Here is an 11,896-nt window from a genome sequence, read left to right on the forward strand (position 1 = left end):
TTTTCACTCTCAGGTCAATGCAAATACAAAAATATATTTCTGGGAGGAGATAGAAAGGGAGGGATGTTTTAAGCTCTGAACCAAAATAGAACTATCACTTCAGTGCAGAATGCTAACTATGCTTTAAAGGAGCAATATATCCCCCTCAAAGTTAGAACCATACCCTGAAGAGTTATTAAACCATAGCTAAATATATATATATGTATATACATCCAAAACAGGTGTGAGATAGTGATATAGTTGGTAGGCCAAGTGGAATAGATGAGTTTTTAATTAATGATGTGAATGCAGACAGAGCATTAGTAAGGGAACTGAGTTTCTTCTGGGATAGTAGAAAATGAAGCGTACCTAAAACTTGGTAAACCTTCTTGGTCCACTCTGTTGTAGTTTAACCTAGCAGGCAGCTAAGCTCCACACAGCCATTTGTTCACACCTCCCTACCTATAGTGGGTTTACGTGGCAAGGTTTTGGTAGCAGGGGGCCATAGGGGTGGTTTCTGTGAGAAGGATCTAGAAGCTGCCCCATGTTGGGGAAGGGCCCCATTGTTTTCCAGAGCTGAGCCAATAAGCAATGTTGTTTTGCGCCTCTGTGAGAGCATATTTAAGACAGGGAAAAAAACGCTGTGCCACACAGCAGCTGGGAGAGTGAGAGGAGTGAGAAAACAGCCTTGCAGGCGCCAAGGTCAGTGAAGAAGGAGGGGGAGAAGTGCTCCAGATGCCGGAGCAGAAGTCCCCTGACGCCTGTGGTGAGGACCATGGTGAAGCAGGATGTCCCCCTGCAGCCCATGGAGTACCACGGTGGAGCAGGGTTCCATGCTGCAGCCCGTGGAGGAGACCATGGTGGAGCAGGTGGCCCTGCACCGACGGAGGCTGCCACCTGTGGAAGACCCCTGCCGGAGCAGATTCTGGGCCGGACCTGTAGCCCGTGGAGAGGAGCCCACGCAGGAGCAGGTGACCTGGCAGGAGCTGCTGCCCGTAGGGGACCCAGGTTGGAGCAGTTTTCTCCTGAGGGATGGACCCCGTGGTACGGACCCATATCTGGAGCAGTTCTGGAAGAGCTGCTGCCTGTGGGAAGCCCACGCCGGATCAGTTCATCAAGGACTGCATCCCGTGGGTGGGACCCCACAGCACAGGGGACGAGAGTGACCGAGAAGGAGCGGCAGAGAAGAAGTGCTGTAGACTGACCATAACCCCCATTCCCCCGTTCCCCTGCGCCGCTCAGGGGGAGGAGGTGGAAGAGGGTGGATGAGGGGTGAAGGTGCTTTTGGTTTCTTTCCTTTGTTTCTCACTTCTCTAGCTTGTTAGTAATAGGCAATAAATCTTACTATCTCCTTATGCCGAGCCTGTTTTGCCCGTTACAATAACTACTGAGTGATTTTCTCGTCCTTATCTCAACCCTTGAGCCCTTTTCACATATTTTCTCCCCATTCCTCTTTGAGGAGGGGGAGTGAGAGAGCGGCTGTGGTGGAGCTCGGCTGCCCACTCGAGTGGAACCACCGGAACCACGACACTACCATACGCACACAGTGGAATGGGGGAGAGAATCAGAAAAGAAAGGGTAAAGACTCACAGGTTGAGATAAAGGCAGTTTAATGGGACAGAAAAAGAAGAAGAAAGAAGAAGAAGAAAGAAGAAGAAGAAAGAAGAAGAAGAAGAAGAAGAAGAAGAAGAAGAAGAAGAAGAAGAAGAAGAAGAAGAAGAAGAAGAAGAAGAAGAAGAAGAAGAAGAAGAAGAAGAAGGAGAAGAAGGAGAAGAAGGAGAAGAAGGAGAAGAAGGAGAAGGAGAAGAAGGAGAAGAAGGAGAAGAAGGAGAAAAGGAGAAGAAGAAGAAGAAGAAGAAGAAGAAGAAGAAGAAGAAGAAGAAGAAGAAAAGAAGAAGAAGAAGAAGAAGAAAAGAAGAAGAAGAAGAAGAAGAAGAAGAAGAAGAAGAAGAAGAAGAAGAAGAAGAAGAAGAAGAAGAAGAAGAAGAAGAAGAAGAAGAAGAATTGGATATCAAATGCAAGTGATGTACAACACAATTGCTCACCACCTGCTGACTTATGCTGATCTCTGAGCAGCAGCAGCCCTCCATCCCTGGTCAGATCCCCCCAGTTTAATTGCTGAGCATGACACCACATGGTGTGGGACATCCCTTTGGCCAGTCTGGGGCAGCTGTCCTGTCTGTCCCCCATCCCAGCACCTGGTGCTCCCCCAGCCTCCCTGCTGGCAGGGCAGCACGAGGAGCTGAAAGGTCCTTGGCTCTGAGTGAGCACTGCTCTGCAACAACTAAAACATCAGTTTGTTATCAGCATTATTCTCATCCTAAATCCAAAACACAGCAACACAGCAGCTACTGGGAGAAAAATTAACTCTATCCCTGCTGAAACCAGGAAATACTGTCAAATAGCTTCAAGACACTCATTTAGAAAGACAAAAATATATTTTTAAGCTGTGTTTGGACTTTAATAATTATCTCAAGGCCATACCTTTAATATGCTTCCTAATTTGTTTGCTGCATACCACAACAGTTGCATGTTTCAATAAAATTGAAGTTACACCATAGTCTCATCTCCAAAAGCCCTGTAAACACAGTACAATTCAGAAATGATTTGTTTCTTTAGGGTCAGAGTCAGAAAGATGACTCTGTCAGTGGAGGAAGTGTGCGGCTGGTATTGACCTTAATCTGAGGATAGTAAAATGCATTTTCATTCTTCTTTACAAAGTGGTGCATGGGAACAGTTTAAAAGAGAAAAAAAAAAAAAAAAAAAAAAAAAGTGAGGAATGGTTTACAAGGAGATTTTTTTTTGTTGGCATTTCAAATATATCAACCAACTTCAGTAGTTAGAAAAAAACAGCCAAGTTTTAAAATATACTAAACTTTTTCAGTTTTGAAGCTGAAACACCAACCTTCCAGCTAAATACATCTACAGAACAACTGCTTTGAATTTAACTTGGTTTTACTTATCAGTTAAGACCATTGAGAGAAAAAACAGTTGGTACCTGTGGAGCAGGAAAAGAAGGCATGATAACTGCTGTAAATAATAAAGTTAAATTCTGAAAAGTGGTTCTGAACCTGTATTTAGCTTTAAAGTTGCTGCTAATAGACGATATTATCTTTCCTACAAAAATTCACTTGGTTATATCCTTAAATAATAATGCCTATAATGACATTGTTATTGAAACTCAGCAAATGAATGGGATCCATGTATGCTCACAGCAGGTTCAGCATAGAAAGCTTCCCAAAATGTCTCTCTGTGCAGTGAAGGAGGCATTTCACAAGTATCACAATTATTTCCAGATTCAAGCAAAACCTGATGGAAAATCCTACAAATTTAATGAAGAACCTTATCTTTTCATACATTGTAAAGCATAGATTGCTAATTATATCCTTTTTATAGAATCCTAGACAGAACTGTAATAATATATTTTTTTCATTCCAACCCACAGAAACCCTCTGATTTTCTCTCTCAAAGATATTAGAATATGGACTCACCTAGACTGCACCTAGGCTTAAAAGTGCTGGTTGTGATGGTGCTTGTGATTTCAGTTCTAAGGAGCTTTTGTAGTCACGTTGCACACTGTAATGGCCAGAAAACAAAATTATCTCTGAGCCACTCCTATTGAAGTTGTTTCCTCTTGCATGGTAGAATTTGGGGTTCCCCATGCCTCAATACAGGCAGGCAACTCTACTGCCAGATGACAGAACAGTTTTCTGGGAGTCATACATAGTTTCCTGTCTCTCCTTTATTAATATACATATATTTTACACAAATAGGACATGTCTTATAAAAATAAGGCCCTCTCCACAGCCAGAATTACAAAGAAGGAATCTTGCAGTCTTGGACTGTAGGTGGTCATGTAAATCTCCAGTATTAGGTAGTCATGCAAATCTCCAGTACTAGCATGTAGATGGAGATACCTGTGTGCTGAATAGTTGGATTCATGCCACCATCTCATTTTACATAAACCACTGAACTCTTCTCATTTTAGTATATTTAGTCACTTATGACCTCTAGGGAAAAGTTTTCAGTCCCATTAGCTGCACAAGTCCCAGCGGAAGCCACTATCCTTGAAGAAATCACTCCATCATACCTCAGCTGTGCAACTCCAACAGCATCTGCAGATCCCACTCCCAGCTTGTGACAAAAATCCAGTGATTAGCATTAAAGGCTTATTTCAAGCTGATGACTGATATCAATGATTTTCCAAGCAAAAAAGTGCTTATTCTCAGTCTCCTGCTGGGTATAACTCACTTGCTGTTCCTCTGCTTCTTCATTTTCCCCATCCCAATTAAATAACCAACCTGGTGCAAAAAGCAATTTTGATTATTTTTTCCACTGACTAAATGAAAATGGGTTTAATTAGAGCATCCAGTACATGCCATACACAGGGCAGGCACATCTGAGACAGCTGCAGCAATAGCTTGGTGTATTAACATTTCAGAAATCTCTAAAAGTGGGCAAATACACTGCCCTTCACTACAACAATTATTATTTAATAGCTTACTTCATCAAATGCCATGTAAAGGGTAAATGAGAAAATCATATATCTTAGTGTGAGGGATTAGTGTTTGTCACTCACAAAAATAGACGTAAATCCCACAATTTAGATGAACAACCAATTCACATGACCTTGCCTCAAAGTTTGAAATGAAGCCATTACAGGAATTGCAATATGACCTCACATTTTACATCCCAGTATAAATCTCAGTACGTTTTGTAAGTAACATTATGTCTACTTTTAATAGGAGGGAATTGTTCCTATACTAAGTTAAAGAAAGCAATGCAGAGCTCCTCAAACTGCTGCCAGCTCAAGCCAAAAAGTACACACGATCAGGTTGACTTACTTGAGAAAACACCATGCAATCTAGTCATGATGTTTTCAGCTACAAGCAGACTGTGTAGAGGCATCTTAAGTTTTTCTTCTCAGTTTTCCTTAGCTTTAAAAGTCTAAATTAACTCATGCAGAACCAGCTCAGGCATCACTCCATCTACTAGATAACCATGCCAGCCACACCAGAGGTCAACCACAACCTTAAGGGAAATATCAGACCCGAATTCAAAACTTCTAAATCCCAAGATATAACTGAACACTCCTGAATCCTGAACAAAAAAAAATTGGTTTCTTCTAGGTTTAAATTAAAGTCTATGGGCTCTAAAAGCCTGATATCTTCTCATGCCATAGCTATGAGAAGATGGTGCTGGTTGGCTCCAGCTGCCTCAAAGGCCTGATGTGGGTGATTAATACGGAGAAGGCATTCATGAAACAGGCAACAGCTGCAGAGATAGAGACAGAGCTCGGCATGGAGCAGGCGTGGGAGAGGAAATGTATTTAAACTAAGCTGCTGAGTCTTCTGTGAGCTGTTTCTTCTTTTCTAGAAACTGCTACCACTGCTGAGTGAATTCATCAGCTGAGTGAATAATGGTAGAAACCCTGAGAGGCGGACGTACAACTGAGCCAAAACTACTTCCCATAAAGCCCTATTCAGTGACTGTTTGTCTCATTTATTACTACATAAAATATCCTTCATGGGAAAGTGACTGACAATTATACTTTCTCCATATATCTTTGCATTCTGTGTAGTCTTGACAAAAATAGGTAGCCCCTGTCTTCAGTCCTGTTCTTTCAAAACCACCTCTTTTCTTTTTTCCAATTACTTAGTGAAAGAAAACATCTTTCTCCTGAATTTTTCATATTACTCTTTCTAAAGGGAGACACTTCTTATTTTTCCATTCATCATCAGAAATGATGTCAGCCTCAACTGGAGCATAAATCCATGGCCACAGTATTGCCAAAGCCAGAAGCTTCAGTTTGCCGGTAAGTGGGGAGAAGCAGAAGGAGCAGATCAGAGTCTGAACTGCCTTCTGTTGCCATAGAAATCAGGTAAAGAGTGACCTCATCTCCTGATCTTGCTGTAGGAGCAGAGAGAATCTGGCAGAGGGCTTCCAGACCTGTGAAGGGAGGGCTAGGCCAGTCCATCACAATACTCAGTGAAATTGGTTTTATGATCCATCCTGTTACTTGAATTTTTAAACCTCTGAGGTGGCACAGGCTGCAGACAGATATTTTGTTCTCAGAATAGGAAACGCACTATTTGCTATCTTACAATATCTTTCTCTTTTCTTTCCATTGCTGCTTGTGACCTTCTGCATTTCTACAGTGCTCCCTGTTTTGAACTTAGTTTTCCTGTGGCTTTTGCCTGTGTCTGATCTCCTCGTTTTAGAGTCTATCTTGTCTACATCACTTGATTTTGTAGGTTTTCTTTTGCTTTTCATTGAGAACAGAAGGTAAGGTGACGTACTAAACAAGTCACTGCACTGTGGTTTAGAAGACTTGCATTAAATCTGGCTCAGGTCCTGAACTATAGTAAGTTTTTTCATCTCCCTGATGTTTCCTTGTCTGTTCAACAGGGACCGTAAACTGCTCTGAGCAGGGACACACATCTGTTGCCTATGTTTGTAAAATCATTAGGAAAAAGGTCTCAAATGCATTTGCATCAGACATTCAGTCAAATGACGCCCATACAAGGCAAGGCTTTCCCTATGGAATAGCTACTGATTTCTTCAGACAATGCACATTTTTAAACTTCAAAGGAATATTACATTTTCTGTGAGATTGCAATGTGTCTCCAAAAACCTCTTTCCCCCATTTGACTTGAAACCCAAGCTGAGTCCACGCAGAAAGTAAGATAGGCATCAAACTTAATCAAACATGACTGCAAACTTCAGAATTATAACCTAAAAATGTAATACTAACAAGTAGTAAACAAACGCCTCACTGCAGATACCTAGAAGCAGTGTTGGATGCTTTTTTTAGGGGTGCCTCTGAGAATGAGCAGATATCAGCTATTGAAACCATGGCTGTGATTAGCCTGGCACCACACACAAGCTAACAAAGCTTACCACACCCAGCTACTCTGCAAGGTTTATTAACCAGGACCTGACCCAATGCTTTATTCACACAGGTTCTAGTCAGCTTTGACTGCAGGAAGGACTTGTTGATTTCTTCCTGCAAAATACAGTATAAATAAATTTCTAGTCACCTGGTACTACAGAGGGAGCTCATGCCTTGGTCCCTGGTCATTTAATATGACAGTACATCAGTTTCAAGCAACAAAATGGTGGATGAATGGAAATACAAGAGGAAATAAATAAATCGATTATATAAAAAACAAACAAAAAACAAACAAACAAACAAACAAACAAAAAACTTCCAATTAAATTATGCAAATGTGAAGGGAAGTTAAATATTTAGATTTTTAAGGATATCTTCAAAATATCTCCCCTGAGAATAGTGGAGTCTGTACTAAAGGACCTAGAAAATATATTAATTTTACAGACGACTTCTTGGATTGGATGCAGTACACATTTAAATGGGCTGTGACAAGTAATTCAGGAGTTTTGGTGTACCATATGACATATTTTTTTTTTTTTATTACTACCGACATGTCAACAGATTTGAGGAAAACATTTTTTTTAGTAAGCACAGCTGCTATCAATTTGGATAATGATAGTCCATCACCATTTTTTTGTGTGTACAAACAAAGAGAGTGAATGTTCATGCAAAACAGCAAGTCTGTATAATTCCCATTCATAAGCCATTTGCAGACTGTACAGGGTCAAGATAAAATTATTATTTGAGTTGCTGGCCTCAGCAGTACAGATGCAGAAATAGAATACTTTTCTGGTCTTGGTAAATCTAATTTCTGTGAACTCTGTCCTCATGATATCATAGACAAATAATAAATAGACACCCTCAGAGTTCCTATCACAGTAACAGCATATCCTGCCAGCATAGCCATTCACTGTATATTTTCACTGCTCTACCTTTTATATTGCTCTATTTCTGACTTTCTCAGTCTATCCTCCCAAGATCAATGATGTTCCCGTACAATCGTTGCTAGTGGCTGCTCGCTAAAAATGTAGCTGGGTAAGCTAATTTTCTTTCCTTCCTCCTTCATTGCTCTGCAGTGAAGTTTTAAATTTAAGATTCTTCATCTATTTCCTTACCTGTAGGTAGTAAGTTTTAAGGCTAATGGTAAGAAAACGTGAATATTTATGACACTTTCTCATTAGTGCAAAACTTGGACTGGATTTCCCATGGCTCAATTGAATTACTTAAGCATTATTTAAAAAGTCAATTGTTTATTTATGCAATTGCTGTGTGAAACTTCTGACTACTTGAAACTCTCATAGATTATAACATTTGCAAGAATTTCTGTTTTCTTTTCCCTTTTCACATTCAGAAGGCATGTAACAAGTATGTTACCTGAGAATAAGGACTCAGTACTTTATGATTGATTACATATAATTATTTGTGTCCTAAATTTTAGAGAAATTCTATAAAATAATACAACAAATACAAGGTTTGTATGATTGATGATGTTCCTAATTGTCCAGAAGTCAGATTAATTTACCCTGACCTTCCTGCCACACCTTCCAAGCGGAGACTAGGTGGATGAAAATCCCTTTCAAATTCCAGGTTTCCTAACTTTAGAACTAAAACTATTTCAGCATCCCCAGCATAGGAAAAAATAAATAAATTAAAAAAAAAAAAATTGTAAGAGAAGAGAAATTCAACTTAATCCACTATGTTTGTAGCTTACATCTCTGGTCTTTTCTATTTTCTAAATCAAAATGTTTCCACCCACTTATTTTTTCCTTAGAGTACCTCTTTTCACAGAAGTCACAGATGACCTACCTGACAAACACCTATTTTTAACAATGTTTCACATAGTCTGTTTGTCAAACAAACCCATGAGAGAAGTCTCTTGTGTCTTTCCTGCATGGGAAAAATAGTCTATGACATTTAAAATATTGCCACTTCTTCTAATGAAGCATAACTCAGCCTATAACATGCACCTAGGGGCATAAATATACAGAAGTGGAAGAGATCTTCAATGTTCTGAAGCACCTTCCTGTTCAGGTGACCATGTCATATAATCTCATTAAAAATGTAATAAATTCCATTATAAAATTATTCCACTTTTTTATTCTCATAGCTCCTGTGGGAAGGCTACTTCAGAAATTCATGTCCCTGGCGGATAAAATCTTTTTGTTAATATCCAGACTAAATTTAACTAGTCCCCATGAGAACTTGTCTTTTAAAAAACTTTGGGCTTTAGTTTTAGTTTACTTTTAATGTGCATGTAGCCTTTATTTTGAACAACTATACGTCAGTAAAAAAAAATAATCCAGATGAGGCTTCATCATGATAGTTTCCAATGTCAACATACTTGTCTGCAGTATTTGGAATTTTTTGTTTCCTGATCCATACATTTACATTTTTGATAGATTCATCATTTATTCATGCTCACTGAGTTATTCTAAAAACAACTCATATTCCCAGGACATTTCTTTCTTTTACTAATTTTTGCTGATGAGTCTCCATTTTTTCCAAAAGTTCCTACTACCATTTCCAGTAGACTTATGACTTTAATTTACATTGTACACTTACAGTCAGGCCATTTCTATTACACAAAAAAGTCTCAGACAGTTCCTTCAGGGAGATTTTTGTCTTCCTCTGTGTTGCAACACCTCTTTTTTTGCCATCATCCCATTTTTAGCAAGCTATAAAGTTAAATTAGACAACATTAGTTATAATATTAAATAAGCCTAATCTGAAAAACAGTCTGTGAGAAAGTCCAAAACCAATTTCTCTTTAGACGAATTGTAGTGGGTTTACGTGGCAAGGTTTTGGTAGCAGGGACCGTAGGGGTGGTTTCTGTAAGAAAGATCTAGAAGCTGCCCCATGTTGGGGAAGGGCCCCATTGTTTTCCAGAGCTGAGCCAATAAGCAATGTTGTTTTGCGCCTCTGTGAGAGCATATTTAAGACAGGGAAAAAAACGCTGCGCGACACAGCAGCTGGAAGAGTGAAGGGAGTGAGAGAACAGCCTTGCAGGTTCCAAGGTCAGTGTAGAAGGAGGGGGAGAGGTGCTCCAGGCGCGGGAGCAGAAGTCCCCTGACGCCTGTGGTGAGGACCATGGTGAAGCAGGATGTCCCCCTGCAGCCCATGGAGTACCACGGTGGAGCAGGGTTCCATGCTGCAGCCCGTGGAGGAGACCATGGTGGAGCAGGTGGCCCTGCACCGACGGAGGCTGCCACCTGTGGAAGACCCCTGCCGGAGCAGATTCTGGGCCGGACCTGTAGCCCGTGGAGAGGAGCCCACGCAGGAGCAGGTGACCTGGCAGGAGCTGCTGCCCGTAGGGGACCCAGGTTGGAGCAGTTTTCTCCTGAGGGATGGACCCCGTGGTACGGACCCATATCTGGAGCAGTTCTGGAAGAGCTGCTGCCTGTGGGAAGCCCACGCCGGATCAGTTCATCAAGGACTGCATCCCGTGGGTGGGACCCCACAGCACAGGGGACGAGAGTGACCGAGAAGGAGCGGCAGAGAAGAAGTGCTGTAGACTGACCATAACCCCCATTCCCCCGTTCCCCTGCGCCGCTCGGGGGGAGGAGGTGGAAGAGGGTGGATGGGGGGAGAAGGTGCTTTTGGTTTCTTTCCTTTGTTTCTCACTTCTCTAGCTTGTTAGTAATAGGCAATAAATCTTACTATCTCCTTATGCCGAGTCTGTTTTGCCCGTTACAATAACTACTGAGTGATTTTCTCGTCCTTATCTCAACCCTTGAGCCCTTTTCACATATTTTCTCCCCATTCCTCTTTGAGGAGGGGGAGTGAGAGAGCGGCTGTGGTGGAGCTCGGCTGCCCACTCGAGCGGAACCACGACACCAATACACATTCTTTTTCAGCTGCCATATTCCCTTTTACTTGTCTATATCGCAATTACTCCGATTTCTTTAATTCAATTTGACTAATAGTTTTCAAGCTGTGCTTATATCCAAACAAATTTTAACTGTCTGTAAGTTTCTTCTGCTTTCTTTTTGGATGCAATTGCTATAGAGAGAGGCTAAACAATTATCTCTTAATAGACATCTGATTTTTGGATGTATAAATTTAAGCGAGACGAAGGTAATCTTATTATCTGAAACTGTTTTACCCACTCAGACATAGAGCATTCAGAATGTGTCCTTGTTTTCTATAAAACTATATGTCTGTTTTATTTATGGGATAGAACCTAATTAAGGAATAGATTTTGTTATGGAATGAGGAAAAGAAAAAAAAAGATTATTCAGTAGAGTGTAAAATCCCAGCCAACAAATAAAAATAAAATAAAATAAAATAAAATAAAATAAAATAAAATAAAATAAAATAAAATAAAATAAAATAAAATAAAATAAAATAAAATAAAAGTGAACTTCATGACAGTAAAATGGGTAAAAATACAAGGGAACTATATGGTCAAAAGAATGTAAAGTTTTACTTTAAAAAAAATGGAGAATATGTGGAAATGTGTTGTTTGTTTGAAAACATTGTCAAAATTATGATTTAAAACACATATTTTGTGCATTACTATTTTTGTGTTTTTTATTTTGGGGTTACAATCAGAACAGATCAAAGGGTTACAAAAAAGTGTCTGTTATGCTTTCTTCTAAGCAAAACAACTCAAAACTTTTGAGCGTTTAACATTAAATCCATACCTGTACAAACATCTCTGCAATTCAGTGTACAGACACTGTACAGTGTACAGCCTTCATACCTTTCATAAGAGAACCTTCTATTATGCTAAAGGAAAACATGCTAAGTATTGTTCAGAGAGACATTTTAAAATGAGAGACAAAATTACAGAATCACAGAATGGTCGTGGTTGGTAGGGATCTTTGGAGGCCATTTGGTCCAACCTGCTCAAGCTGGGCATGCCCTGCACCGTTTCCAGGCAACTTTTGAAGATCTCCAAGGAGAGATATTCTACAACATATCTGGGCAACCTGTTCCAGTGCTCCATTTGCATCAAAGTTTTTGGTTATTGACATCATACAATCACTTATAAGCTTATACACAAATTATTGTGGCAATCAAGTT

This window comes from Netta rufina (assembly GCF_964035555.1).
Source record: "Netta rufina genome assembly, chromosome: 3".
Classification (NCBI taxonomy): domain Eukaryota; kingdom Metazoa; phylum Chordata; class Aves; order Anseriformes; family Anatidae; genus Netta; species Netta rufina.